This window comes from Balaenoptera borealis (assembly GCF_965194805.1).
Source record: "Balaenoptera borealis genome assembly, chromosome: 5".
NCBI lineage: Eukaryota > Metazoa > Chordata > Mammalia > Artiodactyla > Balaenopteridae > Balaenoptera > Balaenoptera borealis.
This window is the reverse complement of record NC_138862.1, coordinates 81984011-82007281: the sequence shown is the minus strand read 5'-3', so window position 1 is coordinate 82007281 and position 23271 is coordinate 81984011. Positions and strand designations below refer to the sequence as shown.

Sequence of the window (23271 nt, the reverse complement as noted above, 5' to 3'; positions counted from 1 at the left end):
GTAACTAAATTTGTGCTCCATAGCTACAAGGTAATTTAATTCTCTCTCTGGTAGAAGTACTTGCAACACTTACTCAGGCTTGTGATGGTGGTCCGAAGAGCTGAAAGATAGATGAATATATACAGAAACAACTTAAGAATACATTTTCATCCAAAGCATAGGCAAAATTCACTAGTCATTTAGTATTGTTTATGAAGTGACAGCATCTCTCATATAAGTTTATCAGTTTTCTCATATAAGTTTGAGAAATTATATGAGAAATTATACTCATATAATTCTCTGCACCTGCACCCCATTCCTTGTAGGAAGTAGATTCTAGCAATGCTCTCCAAGTAATCAGTACAGCAGAATCACTGGGGGAACTTTTAAAAGTATCATATATGGATTTCTGTGTCACACCTCAGACCTAATGAATGCCAAGACTCCCTACCAGTGGCCCACTGACCTGTGTTCAAATCCCACATCTTCAACTCACTAGTTGAGTGGCCTTAACCAAAACAAGAAGTTCTCTAACTCTTTGTTTTCTCCACTGTAGAATGAAGATGATAAAACTACACATCTCACCAGGCTGTTATATGGATTAAATGAGATATTGTAAGTCAAGGTCTTGGCACTGTGCCTACTACCAAGGGTAAGTGCACTCACCGCTTGGTAGCTATTGTTATTACCTAACTGGTCACACAGTCTGCACCTTTCCCTCCCCTCAGAAGGTGAGCCACACAGTACTAAGAAGGATTAGGTGGACAAGCTTTGTGGGAATGTAGGAATGAAGAGGACCTTTTAGCAGTGATGTTTCAGGTGAATAATTTTAGCCAGCACTTCTCTGTTTTGGTATTTTGTCTCCTGCTTGGAGAAATAAATTAAGGATACATAAATAAGAAAACCAGATAGGTGGCCTGTTAGGTTTTTTTTTTTTTTCCATTTGCAGTAAGCTTTACTAATTTGAAAACAACTGCCCTCTGGAACAAATGGAGAATTGTTTCACATTCTGTTAGGAACATGTTATGGAATGCATTGCCCCTGTTGGCTCAGTGTACTTGCCTGATAAAATTTGTTGAATTCCTATCAGTTTTAGTACCATGCCAAGTGTTTATCTAGACAGAGCCAATGTACATTTTTCTGGAAACTAGCCAATTATAGGAATAAGAATCATTTCCGTTGGGAGGCCTCTTTGTGTTACTATTAATGATTGTCCTGCTGGGGACACAGAAAGTCCCCTAACTTCCTAGCTGTGTGCTCCCTTCTACTTCCAGCATTCAGGACAGCACAAGAATCAGTGAGAGAACTCATCCCCTCTTTTTTGGGTAGTGAAAAATATCAAATATAAAAAAACATAAAACATTCTAAAGGATTGGGGGAGGAGTGAGGAAAGGCTGAACAGAAAATGGGTGATAAAGGGGTAGCACAAGGAGTCTTTCAGAGGTGGATTACTTCCTTCCCTTGATTGTAATGGTGATTACAGGAATCTACACGTGTGATAAGGTTGCTTAGAACCCCTCCCCCCCCAATACACACACACAAATGAGTGCATATAAAAGTGGTAAAATCTAAGTAAGGTCTATGAATTGTACCAAAGTCGATTTTCTGGCTTTGATAGTGCAATTTCTGATAGTTTTTTGATAGTTTGATTTTCTCGTTTTGTAACATCTTATATAAGATGTTACAATTGTGGGAAACTGGGTGAGTGTACAAGGGACATCCCTGTACTATTTTTCAACTTCCTATGAACTGATCATTATTTCCAAATAAAAGGTTTTAAAAATTCCAAATAATCTGCCAAATCCTAACCATTTGAATGATAACATTTATTCAAAGGTATTCTATGGAAAACCATTTCTTCATTTCTCATCAGCTAGATAAGAATGAATAATGGTCAGTTTTCTCAGTACTATGACCCTGATAAATGACAACTCAAGAACATTAGAATTTTCCTCATTTCCAGTTTAGTATTATGTACTGGCTTTTTTTTTTTTTTTTTTTTTTTTTTAACCTAGAAATCACTTGCTACAGAGAGCAGAGTAGAAAGAGGCAGGCAAGCTTCCAAATGGAGGGACAGGAAAAACAGGTATGGAAATGTAATGGAACTGAGGGGAGGTGGTTTTATAACTCTCATTGACTTCAACAGTCAGAAAAGTTGACCTGTGTCCCCTCCCGCCCTGGTCTAGGGCTCCAAGCTGGTATATGACTCACTATAATGTCCTTTTGTCTTTTCATCCGCATCAGTGGCCCTGCAATTTCTCACTTGAGGTCCAGGTTTGGAAAGATAAGTCTGTTTCCTTGAGTCATATTCTATAAGGAGATCAGGGTAACTTTCTCCAAATCTATGTATTTGTTTCATTTCATTTAAAAAAATATATTTATTTGGCTGCACTGAGTCTTAGTTGCAGCATGCAGGATTTTCGTTGTGGATGTGGGATCTAGTTCCCTGACCAGGGATCGAACCCGGGCCCCCTGCATTGAGAGCACGGAGTCTTAACCGCTGGACCAGCAGGGAAGTCCTTGTTTCATTTCTTCATTCCTTCATTTATTGAACATTTCTTGAGCTTCCATTAAAAATATAATAAGGAAAAAGTAGGAGATGGCTCCTTCCCTCAAGGAGACAGACACATTACTACCACTACTACTACTTCTACTGCTATTACTACTACTGCTGCTGCTGCTGCTGCTACTACTACAATGCAATATAATATAGAGATTTGGGTACACATTCCATAGGGGAACTGAGGAGAAAGCAGTGAGGTGCTAGGAATCCCAGGGAGGAACCACTGGAAAAGCTTCACACAGGAAGTCTTTTGAGCTGGGTTTCAAAGACTAGGCAGCAGTTTACGAGGTGAAGAAGGAGGAAGCAAGGCATTCCAGGCAGAGGGAATGAACTTGGAGGCATAAAAGAAGTGTGGATTGAGAGTTCGGTGTGTATGAATAGGAAATGATAAAGTAATTTGAAGACAGGTTGTGAAGAACTTTATGTCATGCTTAGGATATTGGCTTTTTATCTTCAAGACAATGGGAACCTAGATTTTTTTTCTTGTTCACCTATTTATATGTTAATGTATTACTATTACATAATAATACAAACAAATATAAATATTATATGATCAAATATAATAAATGTAATAAATAATATAAATATAAAATAATATATTTATGCTAACTTGTTAACATTATTATGTGAATAATTTTTTTGGTAGTTCATTACAAAACAAGAAAGAAAATGTCTACATACTACTTTTCTGGCCTAAGAAGTATTTTTCATTGAGTAGAGCTACTTCGTTTTAGAAAGCATGGCTTCCTTACAAACAATGTATTGAACAAAATCAGTGCAAGTCCACTGCTCTCAGTAACTGCTTGTTTTTGGAGTGCTGCTCAGAACATTTCAAAGAGAGACTGCTCTAGCAAGGCCTTGCACAATGGCAAGACAGAGGCAAAATGCTTTTTACTTACTAAAATTTCATTAAAAAAGAAAAATCAACAAAAATTTCAGGGGAATGTTCAATACTTAAAGTCCATTGGTACCATGTTTTTTAGATTTACTTGGACCTTAAACTGTTGTTTTGAAATACTGATATTAGAGTCAGGTTTTTACTTTTATTTAGCTGGCTTCCCAATCATTTGTCATGAGAATCCTGCACCTTCATTGGACAATTATTCCCTGGAGCATGCACACAAAGTTGTCTGTGCAAGACTCTATGGAAAAGTCCACCCCTGGCATTTGGAAGGTCTATCCTTGTGACTTTTGGCTTGGACATCCATTTGGAACCATTGTGAACCATTTGAGGGGCTCACGCTGTCTAAATTAGGAGAGTGTTTCTTACCAGGTGGCTTCCTCTTCTTCTGCCTGCACCTCAGTTTCAGCTGCTCCCAGAGATACCTGTCTCTCTTTTTGAGGTTCTCCCTAGGGCCATCCAACGTAAATTTTAGCGTTGCCACATATTTTAAGTCAGACTAACTCCAAACAAACCTCCCAAATTTGGTGAAAGTCAACCAAACCATTTTTAGTGATTCAGTAACAGAAAACTAGAAATGTAACTTATAAATTACTTTCCTTAATAAATACGAACAACAGGGCTTCCCTGGTGGCACAGTGGTTTAGAATCCGCCTGCCAATTCAGGGGACATGGGTTCGAGCCCTGGTCCGGGAAGATCCCACATGCTGTGGAGCAACTAAACCTGTGAGCCACAAGTACTGAGCCTGTGCTCTAGAGCCCACGAGCCACAACTACTGAAGCCTGCACGCCTAGAACCCATGCTCCACAAGAGAAGCCACTGCAACGAGAAGCTCGCGCACCGCCGACGAAGAGTAGCCCCCGTTCGCCAAAACTAGAGAAAGCCTGCGGGCAGCAACGAAGACCCAACGCAGCCAAAAATAAATAAATAAATAAATAAATAGACAAAAATTTTTTAAAAACAACAATAATATAAATTTACCTTCCTTAACAACAACAACAAAAGGCAACAAAAGAACAATAATGACAACAAAAACAAGACAGAAAAAGAGAGATCCTGAAAATACATAGAAGAAGGACAGGGTAGAAGAAGAGGCAGCTATTGCAATGGTGTGAGAAATGATCAGGCCCTGAATGACAGTGATTTTGATGGGTTTGTGTTACTGAGTTGGTCTAATTGGTCTCGGAGAGACAGCAGTGAGCAGTCCTGAAGAGAGATCTTAGTTCCCTGCCCAGGAATTGGACCTGGGTAGCCTGGATGAAAACCAGGAATCCTAGCTGCTAGACTAGAGGCTAGAAAGAAAGTGGCCCTGGCCCTTTCCCCCAGTTGAAAGCAAGAATGTTTCAAGGAGGCAAAAACTGTAAAAATAGGTACAAAGTTTATTATTAGAGACACAGTACAAGGTATGGGAGAGCACACAGAGCATAAACAGTTTGTTTATTTAAGACAGAAACTAGGCAGAAATACATACCCAGAGAGAAAGCTTATGGGCGTCCTGAACAAAGAGTGCAGTAATGAAGTGATTTAAATTAATATTTAAATAGGACAGTCCTTCCGGGTCTTTGTTTACCTTTGGCTAATTATCTCGTTTCTTTTTTCACACCTGACTGGTCCCAGGACCCTCCCCAACATGCGTGCACAACTTTTAAAAAAAATTTATTTATTATTATTTTTGTATAGAAATGTTTTATTTTTTGAATTTTATTTTATTTTTATTTTTTTATATAGCAGGTTCTTATTAGTTATCCATTTTATACATATTAGTGTATATATGTCAATCTCAGTCTCCCAATTCATCCCACCACCACCCCCACCCCGCCACTTTCCCTCCTTGGCGTCCATATATTTTTTCTCTACATCTGTGTCTCTATTTCTTACAAACTGGTTCATCTGTACGATTTTTCTAGATTCCGCATATATGCATTAATATACAATATTTGTCTTCCTCTTTCTGACTTACTTCACTCTGTATGACAGTCTCTAGGTCCATCCATGTCTCTACAAATGACCCAGTTTCGTTCCTTTTTATGGCTGAATAATTTTCCATTCTATATATGAACCACATCTTCTTTATCCATTCGTCTGTCGATGGGCATTTAGGTTGCTTCCATGACCTGGCTATTGTAAATAGTGCTGCAGTGAACACTGGGGTGCATGTGTCTTTTTGAATTATGGTTTTCTCTGGGTATATGCCCAGTAGTGGGATTGCTGGGTCATATGGTAATTCTATTTTTACTTTTTAGGGAACCTCCACACTGTTCTCCATAGTGGCTGTATCAATTTACCTTCCCACCAACAGGGCAAGAGGGTTCCCTTTTCTCCACACCCTCTCCAGCTTTTCTTGTTTATAGATTTTCTGATGATGCCCATTCTAACCAGTGTGAGGTGATACCTCATTGTAGTTTTAATTTTCATTTCTCTAATAATTATTGATGTTGAGCAGCTTTTCATGTGTCTCTTGGCCGTCTGTATGTCTGCTTTGGAGAAATGTCTATTTAGGTCTTCTGCCCATTTTTTGATTGGGTTGTTTGTTTTTTTAATTTTGAGCTGCATGAGCTGTTTGTATATTTTGGAGATTAATCCTTTGTCAATTGCTTCGTTTGTAAATATTTTCTCCCATTCTGAGGGTTGTCTTTTCGTCTTGTTTACTGTTTCCTTTGCTGTGCAAAAGCTTTTAAGTTTCATTAGGTCCCATTGGTTTATTTTTGTTTTTTATTTCCATTACTCTAGAAGATGGGTCAAAAAAGATCTTGCTGTGATTTATGTCAAAGAATGTTCTTCCTATGTTTTCCACTAACAGTTTTTTTGTTGTTGTTGTTGTGGTTGTAAAGAGATATTTACTGGGACTCTTTTGTATAGAAAGGACAAGTTCAAGAAGGAACATGGTAGAATTACAAGATTATGAAAGCCATGGTCCAGGAAAACCTGGACCAAGGAAGCACTCTTTAAAAATCTTGAGTATGGTAGTACTTTGTATAGCACATAATAAATTTATAGAACTTGCTATTTGAGGATGATAGTAGAAATAAGTCTTTTTTTTTAAATGGTACAGTTAATACTTTGAATGTGAAAGACACACAAAGCTATTAACAAAGTTGAAATATATCTAATCGAATCCTGGAACAGATGGAGTATCTGAGCATCCATATCCCTAAGATCAAGGCAAAAGCTTTAAACAGTCATCCAACAATTCAGTGTAAACCAACTCATTTTTTTAATATCCTGAAAGCAGACTTTTTTACCTTAATGAATGGTTATGCCTGGGAAATTGCACCTGCCTTAATAGTCTGCTTCATCCACTTTACTTGGGATTGACTTTGCCTTACAGAAAGCAACCATTAAAATTTCTTTTCCCTTGCCAAAGATTTAAAAAATAGTCAAGCATTATATACAAATACAGAAACGCCTATGCCAAGTTAACAAATGAAAATTATAACTTAAAATGAGATATGCACACTGACAATAAGTGCATTGGTATACTCTATACAAAATGATGCTGGAGAGTTTACAAACAATTGGTGATGTAAAACAGTGGTTTCCTAGGAACTTACTTAATCAGATCTTTAGAGAGCCCTAGCAAACTTCATTTTTAACAAGGGTCCCAGATGATTCTAGGTTTTGATTAAAGTGTAGTTTGGGGAAGCACTTTTACCCTTCATTGTGTGTCAGATTACATATATGATAAAATTAAATTACAAACCATGTAACTGAACAAAAAATAATATCCTTATATAAAGTATTAGTAGATACCTAAATACAATATGGCTTTTAAAATGAAATCATGTGTGTATAGTTGTATTCATAAAGTACACTAATCAAAAGCTATACAACATTAACAGCAAATCAAAACACAAATGAAGATATTCCTCTGAATTTCGTGTTTCATCAAGCATCAAAAACCACCAATCTTTTAGTCCTTTTCTTGTGCATTATTCTGTATCCACATTCTGTGCATCAGATTGGATTCCTTGATTTTATTTCATTTTCTGTGTGACATTCTCCACAGATATATATCATTGGCTGCTGCTTTGGGCGTTGAACGTCCTTCTGGGTGTCCATTGTTGTACCCATGTAACATGGAGAAACTTCTCTGTGCTTGCAAACAGATTCCGACTCATGGCTGTGTCCCCTCTAAGAGTTTTATAGTGTCCAGTCTTAACATTTAGGTCCTTCATCCATTTGGAGTTTATTTTTGTGTATGGTGTTAGGGAGTGTTCTAATTTCATTCATTTACATGTAGCTGTCCAATTTTCCCAGCACCACTTATTGAAGAGACTGTCATTTCTCCATTGTATATCCTTGCCTCCTCTGTCATAGATTAGTTGACCATAGGTGCGTGGGTTTATCTCTGGGTTTTCTATCCTAATCCATTGATCTATATTTCAGTTTTTGTGCCAGTACCACATTGTCTTGATTACTGTACCTTTGTAGTATAGTCTGAAGTCAGGGAGTCTGATTCCTCCAGCTCCGTTTTTTTCCCTCAAGATTGCTCTGGCAGGGCTTCCCTGGTGGCGCAGTGGTTAAGAATCTGCCTACCAATGCAGGGGACATGGGTTCGCACCCTGACCCAGGAAGATCATACATGCCATGGAGCAACTAAGCTCATGCAACACAGCTACTGAGCCTGTGCTCTAGAGCTCACGTGACACAACTACTCAGCCTACATGCCACAACTACTGAGGCCCATGTGCCTAGAGCCTGTGCTCTGCAACAAGAGAAGCCACTACAATGAGAAGCCCGCGCACCTCAACAAAGAGTAGCCCTCACTCGCCACAACCAGAGAAAGCCCGCGCACAGCAATGAAGACCCAACGCAGCCAAAAATTTTTAAAAATTAAAAAAAACAAAAAATATATTGTTTTGGCTATTCAGGGTCTTTTGTGTCTCCATACAAATTTTAAGACTTTGTGTTCTAGTTCTGCAGAAAATGCCACTGGTAATTTGATAAGGATTGCATTGAATCTGTAGATTGCTTTGGGTAGTGTATTCATTTTCACAATACTGATTCTTCCAATCCAAGAACATGGTATATCTCTCCATCTGTGTCGTCTTTGATTTCTTTCATCAGTGTCTTCCAGTTTTCTGAGTACAGTTCTTTTACCACCTTAGGAATGTTTATTCCTAGGTATTTTATTCTTTTTGTTGCAAGAGTAAATGGAATTGTTTCCTCAATTTCTCTTTCAGATTTTTCATCATTAGTGTATAGGAATGCAAGAGATTACTGTGCATTAATTTTGTATCCTGCAACTTTACCAAATTCATTAATTACCTCTAGTAGTTTTCTGGTGGCATCTTTAGGATTCTCTATGTATAGTATCATGTCATCTGCAAACAGTGACAGTTTCACTTCTTCTTTTCCAATTTGTATTCCTTTTATTTTTTTTTCTTAACTGATTGCCATGGCGAGGACTTCCAAAACTATGTTGAATAACAGTGGTGAGAGTGAACATCCTTGTCTTATTCCTGACCTTAGAGGAAATGCTTTCAGTTTTTCACCATTGAGAATGATGATTGCTGTGGGTTTGTTGTATATGGCCTTTATTATGTTGAGGTAGGTTCTCTCTATGCCCACTTTCTGGAGAGTTTTTATCATATATGGGTGTTGAATTTTGCCAAAAGCTTTTTCTGCATCTATTGAGATGATCCTATATAGTTTTTATTCTTCAATTTGTTAATATGGTGTATCACATTGATTGATTTGCGTATACTGAAGAATCCTTGCATCCCTGGGATAAATCCCACTTGATCATGGTGTATGATCCCTTTTTATGTGTTGTTGGATTCTGCTTGCTAGTATTGTGTTGAGGATTTTTGCATCTATATTCATCAGTGATATTGGTCTGTAATTTTCTTTTTTTTGTAGTATCTTTGTCTGGTTTTGGTATCAGGGTGATGGTGGCCTCATAGAATGAGTTTGGGAGTGTTCCTTCCTCTGCAATTTTTTGGAAGAGTTTGAGAAGGATGGGTGTTAGCTCTTCTCTAAATGTCTGATAGAATTCACCTGTGAAGCCATCTGGTTCTGGACTTTTGTTTGTTGGAAGATTTTTAATCACAATTTCAATTTCATTACTTGTGATTTGTCTGTGCATATTTTCCATTTCTTCCTGGTTCAGTCTTGGAAGGTTATACCTTTCTAAGAATTTGTCCATTTCTTCCAGGTTGTCCATTTTATTGTCATAGAGTTGCTTGTAGTAGTCTCTTAGGATGCTTTGTATTTCTGCGGTGTCCATTGTAACTTCTCCTTTTTTCATTTCTAATTTTATTGATTTGAGTCCTCTCCCTCTTTTTCTTGATGAGTCTGGCTAAAGGTTTATCAATTTTGTTTATCTTCTCAAAGAACCAGCTTTCAGTTTTATTGATCTTTGCTATTGTTTTCATTGTTTCTATTTCATTTATTTCTGCTCTGATCTTTATGATTTCCTTCCTTCTACTAATTTTGGGGTTTTTTGGTTCTTCTTTCTCTAGTTCCTTTAGGTGTAAGGTTAGATTGTTTATTTGAGATTTTTCTTGTTTCTTCAGGTAGGCTTGTATAGCCATAAACTTCCCTCTTAGAACTGTGTTTGCTACATCCCATAGGTTTTGGATCATCGTGTTTTAGTTGTCATTTGTCTCTAGGTATTTTTTCATTTCCTCTTTGATTTCTTCAGTGATCTCTTGGTTATTTAGTAACATATTGTTCAGCCTCCACATGTTTGTGTTTTTTACGTTTTTTTTCCCTGTAATTTACTTCTAATCTAACAGCATTGTGGTCGGAAAAGATGCTTGATATGATTTCAATTTTCTTAAATTTACTGAGGCTTGTTTTGTGACCCAAGATGTAATCTATCCTGGAGAATGGTCCGTGTGCACTTGAGAAGAAAGTGTAATCTGCTGTTTTCAGATGGAATGTCCTATAAATATCAATTAAATCTATCTGTTCTATTGTGTCATTTAAAGCTTGTGTTTCCTTATTAATTTTCTGTCTGGATGATCTGTCCATTGGTGTAAGTGAGGTGTTAAAGCCCCCCACTATTATTGTGTTACTGTTGATTTCCTCTTTTATAGCTGTTAGCAGTTGCCTTATGTTTTGAGGTGCTCCTATGTTGGGTGCATATATATTTATAATTGTTATATCTTCTTCTTGGATTGATCCCTTGATCATTATGTAGTGTCCTTCCTGTCTCTTGTAACATTCTTTATTTTAAAGTCTATTTTATCTGATATGAGCATTGCTACTCCAGCTTTCATTTGATTTCCATTTGCATGGAATATCTTTTGCCATCCCCTCACTTTCAGTCTGTATGTGTCCCTAAGACTGAAGTCGGTCTCTTGTACACAGCATATATATGGGTCTTGTTTTTGTATCCATTTAGCAAGCCTGTATCTTTTGGTTGGAGCATTTAATCCTTTCACATTTAAGGTAATTATTGATATGTATGTTCCTATTACCATTTTCTTAATTGTTTTGGGTTTGTTTTTGTAAGTCCTTTTCTTCTCTTCTGTTTCCCACTTAGAGAAGTTCCTTTAGCATTTGTTGTAGAGCTGAATTTTCTTAGCTTTTGCTTGTCTGTAAAGCTTTTGATTTCTCCGTCGAATCTGAATGAGATACTTGCTGGGTAGGGTAATCTTGGTTGTAGGTTCTTCACTTTCATCACTTTAAATATATCGTGCCACTCCCTTCTGGCCTGTAGAGTCTCTGCTGAGAAATCAGCTGTTAACCTTATGGGAGTTCCCTTGTATGTTGTCATTTTTCCCTTGCTGCTTTTAATAATTTTTCTTTGTCTTTAATTTTTGTCAATTTGATTACTATGTGTCTCGGTGTGTTTCTCGTTTGGTTTATCCTGCCTGGGACTGTCTGCGCTTCCTGGACTTGGGTGGCTATTTCCTTTCCCATGTTAGGGAAGTTTTCGACTATAATCTCTTCAAATATTTTCTTGGGTCCTCTCTCTCTCTCTTCTTCTGGGACCCCAAAATGCGAATGTTGCTGCCTTTAATGTTGTCCCAGAGGTCTCTTAGGCTGTCTTCATTTTTTTTTTTTCTTTTTTAAAGATTCTGTACTTTAATTTATTTTTTATTTATTTATTTTTGGCTGCATTGGGTCTTCGTTGCTGCACGCGAGGTTTCTCTAGTTGGAGTGAGCGGGGGCTACTCTTTGTTGTGGTGTGTGGGATTCTCATTGTGGTGGCTTCTCTTGTTGCGGAGCACGGGCACTAGGTGCGTGGGCTTCAGTAGTTGTGGTTTGCAGGCTCTAGAGAGCAGGCTCAGTAGTTGTGGCGCACGGGCTTAGTTGCTCCACGGCATGTGGGATCTTCCCAGACCAGGGCTCAAACCCGTGTCCCCTGCATTGGCAGTCGGATTCTTAACCACTGTGTCACCAGGGAAGCCCTGTCTTCATTTCTTTTCATTCTTTTTTCTTTATTCTGTTCCACAGCAGTGAATTCCACCGTCTGTCTTCCAGGTCACTTATCTGTTCTTCTGCCTCAGTTATTCTGCTATTGATTCCTTCTAGTGTATTTTTCATTTCAGTTATTGTATTGTTCATCTCTGTTTGTTTGTTCTTTAATTCTTCTAGGTGTTTGTTATTTAATTCTTCTAGGACTTTGTTAAACATCTCTTGCATCTTCTTGATCTTTGCCTCCATTCTTTTTCCAAGGTCCTGTATCACCTTCACTATCACTATTCTGAATTCTTTTTCTGGAAGGTTGCCTATCTGCACTTCATTTAATTGTTTTTCTGTGGTTTTATCTTGTTCCTTCATCTGGTACATAGCCCTCTGCCTTTTCATTTTGTCTGTCTTTCTGTGAATGTGGTTTTCCTTCCACAGGCTGCAGGATTGTCATTCTTCCTGCTTCTGCTGACTGGCCTCTGGTGGATGGGGCTATCTAAGAGGCTTGTGCAAGCTTCCTGATGGGAGGGACTGGTGGTGGGTAGAGCTGGGTGTTGCTCTGGTGGGCAGAGTTCAGTAAAACTTTAATCCCCTTGTCTGCTGATGGGTGGGGCTGAGTTCCCTCCTTGTTGGTTGTATGGGCTGAGGCAACTCAGCACTGGAGGCTACAGGCTCTTTGGTGGGGCTATATGGCAGACTCCAGGAGGGCTCACGCCAATGAGTACTTCCCAGAACTTCTGCTGCCGGTGTCCTTGTCCCTGTGGTGAGGCACAGCCACCCCCTGCCTCTGCAGGAGACCCTCTAACAGTAGCAGGTACGTCTAGTTCAATCTCCTATGGGGTCACTCCTACTTCCTTCTGGGTCCTGATGTGCACATTACTTTGTGTGTGCCCTCCAAGAGTGGAGACTCCAGTTTCCCCTAGTCCTGTCAAAGTCATGCAATCAAATCCTGCTAGCCTTCAAAGTCTGATTCACTGGGAATTCCTCCTCCCATTGCCAGATCCCCAGGTTGGGAAGCCTAACGTGGGGCTCACAACCTTCACTCCAGTGGGTGGACTTCTGTGGTATAATTGTTCTCCAGTTTGTGAGTCACCACCCAGTGGTTATGGGATTTGATTTTATTGTGATTGCACCCCTCCTTCCGTCTCATTGCAGCTTCTCCTTTGTCTTTGGATGTGGGGTATCTTTTTTGGTGAGTTCCAGTGCCTTCCTCTTGATGATTGTTCAGCAGTTAGTTGTGATTCTGGTGCTCTCGCAAGAGGGAGTGAGCGCACATCCTTCTACTCTGCCATCTTGAACCAAGTTACGCGTGTGCAATTTTTTGCTAAGATGGATCCCACCACAGAGGTCTGTGGGTGCATGTCCACACTTATTGTGGGGTGGCACCCCCTCCCTTTCTGACCCCCAAGGAGCCTTCCTGTGCATGTGCAGACAGGGAAATTTTCTTTGACCTTAGCAGTGGTCATCTTATCTCTTCACTTCAGCAGAGCTCAGCTTCTGCCACTACCTTTGTCCTTGGAGTGTCTGGGTGAGAACAAAGCTTTAATTTTACTCCACTTGACAAACACAGCTGTTCGACCCAGGGACCCATCTATCTTCTACCTCACCCCCACTTGGGCCCTAGCCCAGCCAAAGCCCCCTGCCTTAGCAGGGAGGGTTCTTTTACCATTCGGATTTACACAGCCAATAACAAAATGGATGCTAAGACTGAAATAGCACAGGCTTTAATCAATGGCCAGAGAATGGAGAAGCAGGAACTTAGTTTGAAAATCAACTTCTCCTTGCAAAACCACCGGAATCACAACTAACTGCTGAACAACCACTGACAGGAAGACACTAGAACTAACCAAAAAAGATACCCCACAGCCAAAGACAAAGGAGAAGCCAGAATGAGACGGTAGGAGTGGCGCAATCACAATAAAATCAAATCCCATAATTCCTGGGTGGGTGACTCACAAACTGGAGAACACATACCACAGAAGTCCACCCACTGGATTGAAGGTTCTGAGCCCATGTCAGGCTTCCGAACATGGGGGTCTCGCAATGGGAGGAGGAATTCCTAGAGAATCAGACTTTGAAGGCTAGTGGGATTTGATTGCAGGACTACGACAGGACTGGGGGAAACAGAGACTCCACTCTTGGAGGGCACACACAAAGTAGTGTGCGCATCGGGACCCAGGGGAAGGAGCAGTGACAGCAGGGGAGACTGAACCAGACCGACCTGCTAGTGTTGGAGGGTCTCCTGAAGAGGCGGGGTGTGGCTGTGTCTCACCGTGAGGACAAGGACACTGGCAGCAAAAGCTCTGGGAAGTACTCCTTGGTGTGAGCCCTCCCAGAGTCCTCCATTAGCCCCACCAAAAAGCCTGGGTAGGCTCCAGTGTTGAGTCACCTCAGGCCAAACAACCAACAGGGAGGGGACCCACCCAGGTCCACCCATCAGCAGACAATCGGATTAAAGTTTTACTGAGCTCTGCCCACCAGAGCAACACCCAGCTCTACCCACCACCAGTCCCTCCCATCAGGAAACTTTCACAAGTCTCTTAGATAGCCTCATCCACCAGAGAGCAGACAGCAGAAGCAAGAAGAACTACAATCCTGCAGCCTGTGGAACAAAAACCACATTCACAGAGAGATAGACAAGATGAAAAGGCAGAGGGCTATGTACCAGATGAAGGAACAAGATAAAACCCCAGAAAAACAACTAAATGAAGTGGAGGTAGGCAACCTTCCAGAAAAAGAATTCAGAATAATGATAGTGAAGATGATCCAGGACCTCAGAAAAAGAATGGAGGCAAAGATCGAGAAGATGCAAGAAATGTTTAACAAAGATCTAAAAGAATTAAAGAACAAACAAACAGAGATGAACAATACAATAACTGAAATGAAAAATACACTGGAAGGAATCAACTGCAGAATAACTCTGGCAGAAAGACGGATAAGTGACCTGGAAGACAGAATGGTGGAATTCACTGCTGCGGAATAGAATAAAGAAAAAAGAATGAAAAGAAATGAAGACAGCCTAAGAGACCTCTGGGACAACATTAAACGCAACAACATTCGCATAATAGGGGTCCCAGAAGGAGAAGAGAGAGAGAAAGGACCTGAGAAATATTTGAAGAGATTATAGTTGAAAATTTCCCTAACATGGGAAAGGAAATAGCCACCCAAGTCCAGGAAGCACAGAGAGTCCCATACAGGATAAACCCAAGGAGAAACATGCCGAGACACATAGTAATCAAATTGGCAAAAATTAAATACAAAGAAAAATTATTGAAAGCAGCAAGGGAAAAATGACAAATAACATACAAGGGAACTCCCATAAGGTTAAGAGCTGATTTCTCAGCAGAAACTCTACAAGCTAGAAGGGAGTGGCATGATATACTTAAAGTGATGAAAAGGAAGACCCTACAACCAAGATTACCCTACCCAGCAAGTATCTCATTCAGATTCGATGGAGAAATCAAAAGCTTTACAGACAAGCAAAAGCTAAGAGAATTCAGCACCACCAAACCAGCTCTACAACAAATGCTAAAGGAACTTCTCTAAGTGGGAAACACAAGAGAAGAAAAGGACCTACAAAAAACCCCAAAACAATTAAAAAATTGTAATAGGAACATACATATCAATAATTACCTTAAACGTGAATGGATTAAATACTCCAACCAAAAGACACAGGCTCTCCGAATGGATACAAAAACAAGACCCATATATATGCTGTCTACAAGAGACCCACCTCAGACCTACGGACACATACAGACTGAAAGTGAGAGGATGGAAAAAGGTATTCCATGCAAATGGAAATCAAAAGAAAGATGGAATAGCAATACTCATATCAGATAAAATAGACTTTAAAATAAAGAATGTTACAAGAGACAAGGAAGGACATTACATAATGATCAAGGGATCAATCCAAGAAGAAGATATAACAATTATAAATATATATGCACCCAACATAGGAGCACCTCAAAACATAAGGCAACTGCTAACAGCTATAAAAGAGGGAATCAACCGTAACACAATAATAGTGGGGGACTTTAACACCTCACTTACACCAATGGACAGATCATCCAAACAGAAAATTAATAAGGGAACACAAGCTTTAAATGACACAATAGACCAGATAGATTTAATTGATATTTATAGGACATTCCATCTGAAAACAGCAGATTACACTTTCTTCTCAAGTGCACACGGACCATTCTCCAGGATAGATTACATCTTGGGTCACAAATCAAGCCTCAGTAAATTTACGAAAATTGAAATCCTATCAAGCATCTTTTCTGACCACAACGCTATGACATTAGAAATCAATTACAGGGAAAAAAACGTAAAAAACACAAACACATCGTGGCTAAACAATACGTTACTAAATAACCAAGAGATTACTGAGGAAATCAAAGAGGAAATCAAAAAATACCTAGAGACAAATGAGAATGAAAACATGATGATCCAAAACCTATGGGATGCAGCAAAAGCAGTTCTCAGAGGGAAGTTTATACCTATACAAGCCTACCTCAAGAAACAAGAAAAATCTCAAATAAACAATCTAACCTTACACCTAAAGGAACTAGAGAAAGAAGAACCAAAAAACCCCAAAATTAGTAGAAGGAAGGAAATCATAAAGATCAGAGCAGAAATAAATGAAATAGAAACAATGAAAACAATAGCAAAGATCAATAAAACTGAAAGCTGGTTCTTTGAGAAGATAAACAAAATTGATAAACCTTTAGCCAGACTCATCAAGAAAAAGAGGGAGAGGACTCAAATCAATAAAATTAGAAATGAAAAAAGGAGAAGTTACAATGGACACCACAGAAATACAAAGCATCCTAAGAGACTACTACAAGCAACTCTATGACAATAAAATGGACAACCTGGAAGAAATGGACAAATTCTTAGAAAGGTATAACCTTCCAAGACTGAACCAGGAAGAAATGGAAAATATGCACAGACAAATCACAAGTAATGAAATTGAAATTGTGATTAAAAATCTTCCAACAAACAAAAGTCCAGGACCAGATGGCTTCACAAGTGAATTCTATCAGACATTTAGAGAAGAGCTAACACCCATCCTTCTCAAACTCTTCCAAAAAATTGCAGAGGAAGGAACACTCCCAAACTCATTCTATGAGGCCACCATCACCCTGATACCAAAACCAGACAAAGATACTACAAAAAAAGAAAATTACAGACCAATATCACTGATGAATACAGATGCAAAAATCCTCAACACAATACTAGCAAGCAGAATCCAACAACACATAAAAAGGGATCATACACCATGATCAAGTGGAATTTATCCCAGGCATGCAAGGATTCTTCAATATATGCAAGTCAATCAATGTGATACACCATATTAACAAATTGAAGAATAAAAACCATATATGATCATCTCAATAGATGCAGAAAAAGCTTTTGGCAAAATTCAACACCCATATATGATAAAAACTCTCCAGAAAGTGGGCATAGAGAGAACCTACCTCAACATAATAAAGGCCATATACAACAAATCCACAGCAACCATCATTCTCAATGGTGAAAAACTGAAAGCATTTCCTGTAAGGTCAGGAACAAGTCAAGGATATTCACTCTCATCCCTATTATTCAACATAGTTTTGGAAGTCCTCACCATGGCAATCAGAGAAGAAAAAGAAATAAAAGGAATACAAATTGGAAAAGAAGAAGTGAAACTGTCACTGTTTGCAGATGACATGATACTATACATAGAGAATCCTAAAGATGCCACCAGAAAACTACTAGAGCTAATCAATGAATTTGGTAAAGCTGCAGGATACAAAATTAATGCACAGAAATCTCTTGCATTCCTATACACTAAAGATGAAAAATCTGAAAGAGAAATTAAGGAAACACTCCCATTTACCATTGCAACGAAACAAATAAAATACCTAGGAATAAACCTACCTAGGGAGACAAAAGACCTGTATGCAGAAAACTATAAGACACTGATGAAAGAAATTAAAGATGATACCAACAAATGGAGAGATATACCATGTTCTTGGATTGGAAGAATCAATATTGTGAAAATGACTATACTATCCAAAGCAATCTACAGATTCAATGCAATCCCTATCAAATTACCAATGGCATTTTTTACGGAACTAGAACAAAAAATCTTAAAATTTGTATGGAGACACAAAAGATCCCGAATAGCCAAAACAGTCTTGAGGGAAAAAAACGGAGCTGGAGGAATCAGACTCCCTGACTTCAGACTATACTACAAAGCTACAGTAATCAAGACAATATAGTAATGGCACAAAAACAGAAATATATATCAATGGAACAAGGTAGAAAGCCCAGAGATAAACCCACTCATCTATGGTCAACTAATCTATGACAAAGTAGGCAAGGATATACAATGGAGAAAAGACAGTCTCTTCAATAAGTGGTGCTGGGAAAACTGGACAGCTACATGTAAAAGAATGAAATTAGAACACTCCCTAACACCATACACAAAAATAAACTCAAAATGGATTAGAGACCTAAATGTAAGACTGGACACTATAAAACTCTTAGAGGAAAACATAGGAAGAACACTCTTTGACATAAATCACAGTAAGATCTTTTTTGATCTGCCTGCTAGAGTAATGGAAATAAAAACAAAAATAAAGAAATGGAACCTAATGAAACTTAAAAGCTTTTGCACAGCAAAGGAAACCATAAACAAGATGAAAAGACAACCCTCTGAATGGGAGAAAATATTTGCAAACGAATCAATGGACAAGGGATTAATCTCCAAAATATATAACAGCTCATGCAGCTCAATATTAAAAAAACAAACAACCCAATCCAAAAATGGGCAGAAGACCTAAATAGACATTTCTCCAAAGCAGACATACAAATGGCCAAGAAGCACATGAAAGCTGCCCAACATCACTAATTATTAGAGAAAAGCAAATCAAAACTACAATGAGGTATCACCTCACACCAGTTAGAATGGGCATCATCAGAAAATCTACAAACAAGAATGCTGGAGAGGGTGTGGAGAAAAGGGAACCCTCTTGTACTGTTGGTGAGAATGTAAATTGATACAGCCACTATGAAGAACAGTATGGAGGTTCCTTAAAAAACTAAAAATAGAATTACCATATGACCCAGCAATCCCACTACTGGGCATATACCCAGAGAAAACCATAATTCAAAAAGACACATGCACCCCAGTGTTCATTGCAGCACTATTTACAATAGCCAGGTCATGGAAGTAACCTCCATGCCCATCGACAGACAAATGGATAAAGAAGAAGTGGTACATATATACAATGGAATATTACTCAGCCATAAAAAGGAATAAAATTGGGTCATTTGTAGAGACGTGGATGGATCTAGAGACTGTCATGCAGAGTGAAGTATGTCAGAAATAGAAAAACAAATATTGTATATTAACACATATATGTGGAACCTAGAAAAATGGTACAGATGAACTGGTTTGCAGGGCAGAAATTGAGACACAGATGTAGAGAACAAATGTATGGACACCAAGGGGGAAAAGCAGCAGGGGATGGGGTTGGTGGTGTGATGAATTGGGAGATTGGGATTGACATGTATACACTGATGTGTATAAAATGGATGACTAATGAGAACCTGCTCTATAAAAGAATAAATAAAATAAAATTCAAAAAAAAAAATAGTAATGTGCCAGTGTTACTGTCTTACTTTTATAAATGTACCACAGTTATGTATTAGGAGCAAATGGGTGAAGAGTATAAGGGAAGTCTGTATTCTCTGTAACTTTTCTGTAAATCTAAAATTACTCTAAAATAAAATGTTTATTTAAAAAAAAAAAAGAAAGAAAATCAACTTCTCAACGTGCTTGAGACACTACATATACAGGAGGGTCGAGGTAAAAGGAGGGAACTGAGTAAAGTGAGGGAGGAGGACTTCCCTGGAGGTCCAGTGCTTAAGACTCCAGGCTTCCACTGCAGGGGGGCATGGGTTCAATCCCTGTTCAGGGAACTAAGATCCCGCATGCCAAGTAGCGCAGCAAAAAAAAAAAAAAGAGAGTGAGGAATATTTATGACTTATCTGAGAACAGAGGTGTGGTATGCTAGGAACTGGGACAACACCCGTTTTACAACACCCATTTTCAGTCCTTCTATTGGCTCTTCTGGCTCTTTCCGTGGCAGTTGTCAACTATCAGGTGTGTTATTTACCATGCAAATGTATTACAGTGAGCATATAATGAGGGTCTACTGAAGGTCAGGTTTTCTACCACCTTGGACATAGTTGGTTCTAACTGGTTTGGTGGGCTCTTGTTTTTCTCTTCTGGTGGTTTCCTGTAAGACTAGGATAACACCTCCCTGCAGCTGAAGGGCGAGGATTAGAGCTCAAGGCTAACAGTCTTGGTAACATTTGGAGAGGGGAACGGGCAGATCTGTAGAAAACATAGGATGCAGAACTGGCAAGTTAAATGACTTATTAGATGTGAGAAGGAAAGAGAGGGAAGAGAAACATTAAGCACTTAGCTATGCTGGGCATTGAAGTAGCCCTTTCATATACATCAACACATTTGATGTGCCCACAGATCTGAGAGACGGGTTTGGTGAACTCTGTTTTGCAGATGAGGAAATAGGCTTAGGTAGGGCCTGATGCTATTATTTCTCCACTTGAGGCAGGCCAAGCCATTTGTAGTTGATGTGAGCAAATTTTGTAATAAAATCTAGGACACGGAAAGCTGTACTTGCTTTTGGCATAATGTGGCCAAAGTTGTTGGACAGACTGAATAAGGTCAAAGTCACATTATTAGAAGGGCTCGCTTTTCTTGAGTACCAGAGGAGTTGGTCCCCAGAAGGAAATTAATTTTCATGGTGGTGAATTATGTTAGATTTTAGGCACGTTAGGCCCAAACCAACAACACCTCACCTATGGGTTTATACCCCGCTTCAGTCAAAGGGCCCAGATCTCTCTTCTGACAGGGGTCAGCAAAAACGAAGTTGGGAGGAAATCTTTTAACACTTCGAGAATGCTGGCCAAGGGAAAATTTGCAAGACTAAAGAATGGCTTGGAGGGCTGGGTCTTCATTGTTCTGTGGAGGGGAGGTAGGTTTTGAGGAAGATGGGGGAGGGGCCATGGAAAGGCTTGAAGGAGAGGATCTCCGCAGGAGGAGGAGGAGGAGCTCTTTTTGGAAAATTAGGGTAACCGGTTAGGATATCCTGTGAAAACTGAAGCAATGAGGTTGTGCTCCTCTGGCGGTACATGGGTGCAAGTTATCCAAACCAAGGGCAGAAATCTCAGTATCCTTGTTACTCCATGTGATTTTGGGATTCTCCTCTGGGCCTCCAGTGAAGAGTTCCTGAGTCTGGGAATGGCTCCGGCAGTAGTGGATTTGGGGTTAAGGATAATCCCACTCCTTGGTCAGTGGATGGGCAGTGGTCCACGCCTCTACTGTGGACGACAGGACATCGAAGGCACCAACTGGCAGACGAGACCCAGGCAGAAGCGACTGTAAGGCTGAATCCCCTTTCCTTCTCCATTTCAGAGGGTGACTAGAGAACTAGGAGGACACAAAGGTGATGTATGTGTGCAGAGGGGCTGGCAGAGTTATTGTTTGCTGATGAGGTCCAGAGATTCGGACTGAGGTTTGTAATCCCAAAGCCCTCCCACTTTTCATGGCGGGTGACCTATGTTTCAGTATTGGGTATGTGAGGGTGCTCTTAATGAGGCCGGAAAAGAAAAAAAAATTGTGTGTGGTGTCGTAGTAGTCTGCTCTGAGACTTGATGCCAATGTTTCTTAAATCTTGGTGGCCAGAACCTGGGAGAAGCTGCTCTTCTAACTAAAGCAGCTTGCAGTTTTCTGATTTATGTTTTAATGAAGACCACTCTTTTGTTTTGGAGAATTCCTTTCCAATACTTGAGTGGTCTTCTTGGTTTGGCAAAAGCAAAGACTTACTTCTATAGTGGAATGGACAGTTGGGACACAGCTGAACTGCCCTGCATAATAATGCCAATGGTAATCTCCTTTTAAGTTAACTTGCGAGACCAGCCTGAAATGGGTAGACGCAAATGTGGAAGGGAAATTATCTTCTGTTGGTGACACGTAGAAGTTGTTGAGAAGAGTGGAGAGATGACCTTGAGGGGCCCAGAATCCTTTTGGGGGGCAATGGGCTATAGATGCTGTACTTGTAATAGCCACTTCTGAATCTTCTCAGCTTTATATTAATAATTCTCCTATTATTCCCAAACTATCTGTAACAGACAGGTGTTAGCTATATTTTAGGGAATTGAGGGAGGATCCCATGTTCACACTTAGGATTTGCTTCTACCCTCTAGGACCTGCCCTCATCCCCCCAGGCCAGTGTGGTGGTAGCCACAGGTGGGTTGCTGTTGCTTCTGGGGCTCTAGTGGGTGGCTTGCTGCAGAAAGAATCTAGGAAGAATGTCTATCGAGCAAACGATGAGGCTTACTGGGGAGTGCCTGTGTTGAAGTTCAAGCAAATCTGGAAGTCTGACCTTAACTGAATCACAGACTAAGGATCAAGTGCATTCAGGGATGGATTCGTGGGGCATGAAAACATTTGAGGCTTCCCAAGAGTGTTGGGCCAGGGGACTGGATTTTCCTTTAGTAAGAGGGTGGGTCCTTTTCTGTTGTTGATAATTAACCTGAAGTAGGACCTCTAGATAAGAGAGGGAGAGTAATTAGCAGCACTCCCTGCCAGCTCAGGGGGGGACTAGTAGGTACTAGTAGGCCACAGGTAGCTTTTCATCCTTAAGTTTCTGTGAAGCCTTCCTTGACTTGTGCCCTTTCCTTAACTTCCCTAGCCGACGGTTTTCCATTCTCTGGCTCCTACTGCACTTTCTACCCGCCTTTATCAGAGCAGCCAATTATCTTTTTAAAAATTTAATTGAAGTATAGTTTACTTACAGCCAATTATCTTGTATTGTAATTTGTAATCATGTTCCTGCCAGTAGACGGACTTCAAGGGCGAGGGACTGTGGCGCTGGTACACAGACTGCGGTTCAAATTCCAGCTGTGCCACTAGCTAGCTTTTTGACTTTAGGCAATTACTTAATCGCTCTATGCCTGGATTTCCTTATTAAAAATGGGCACAAGGCTCCGCATCGCCTGCGGCTGCTGGGAGAAATGAAGGTGACTGCGTGTAAAATACCAGACATAAAGTATGTGAAAAGTAAGGGGCGCCTAGCAGCGTAAACGTTTGTTAATTAACCTAACCTTTATTTGGTGCACTCAAACATTTACTGATCACCTACTGTGTTTCAGGGCTGGGAGCGCTCCCTCCCGGGTGGAGAAACCTCACGTGCGGCCCGTGGGCCTTGTCCCGCGGGCAGCCTCAGGACTGGCTCCGCCGAAGAGAAAACCCCGCCCACAGCCCTTGCGATCTCGTTAGCGATTGGGCTGGGACCATCCCTCAGGCATTCTGGTTGCTAGGCTCGGGAGGTGGGGACCTAGGTTGCGCCTGCGCAGGTTGAGGGCGAAGATGCTTTCCGGTCG

The 23271-nt window shown here is 40.0% G+C and overlaps 1 pseudogene across 1 annotated transcript; it reads right to left on the bottom strand.

The window, feature by feature from the left end:
- Window positions 1-639: 639 nt before the first annotated feature.
- Window positions 640-23251, bottom strand: LOC309629218 (DNA-directed RNA polymerases I, II, and III subunit RPABC4 pseudogene; annotated as a pseudogene). Its single transcript has one exon. The product of its transcript is annotated as a DNA-directed RNA polymerases I, II, and III subunit RPABC4 pseudogene (transcript).
- Between the last annotated feature and the right edge of the window lie 20 nt (window positions 23252-23271).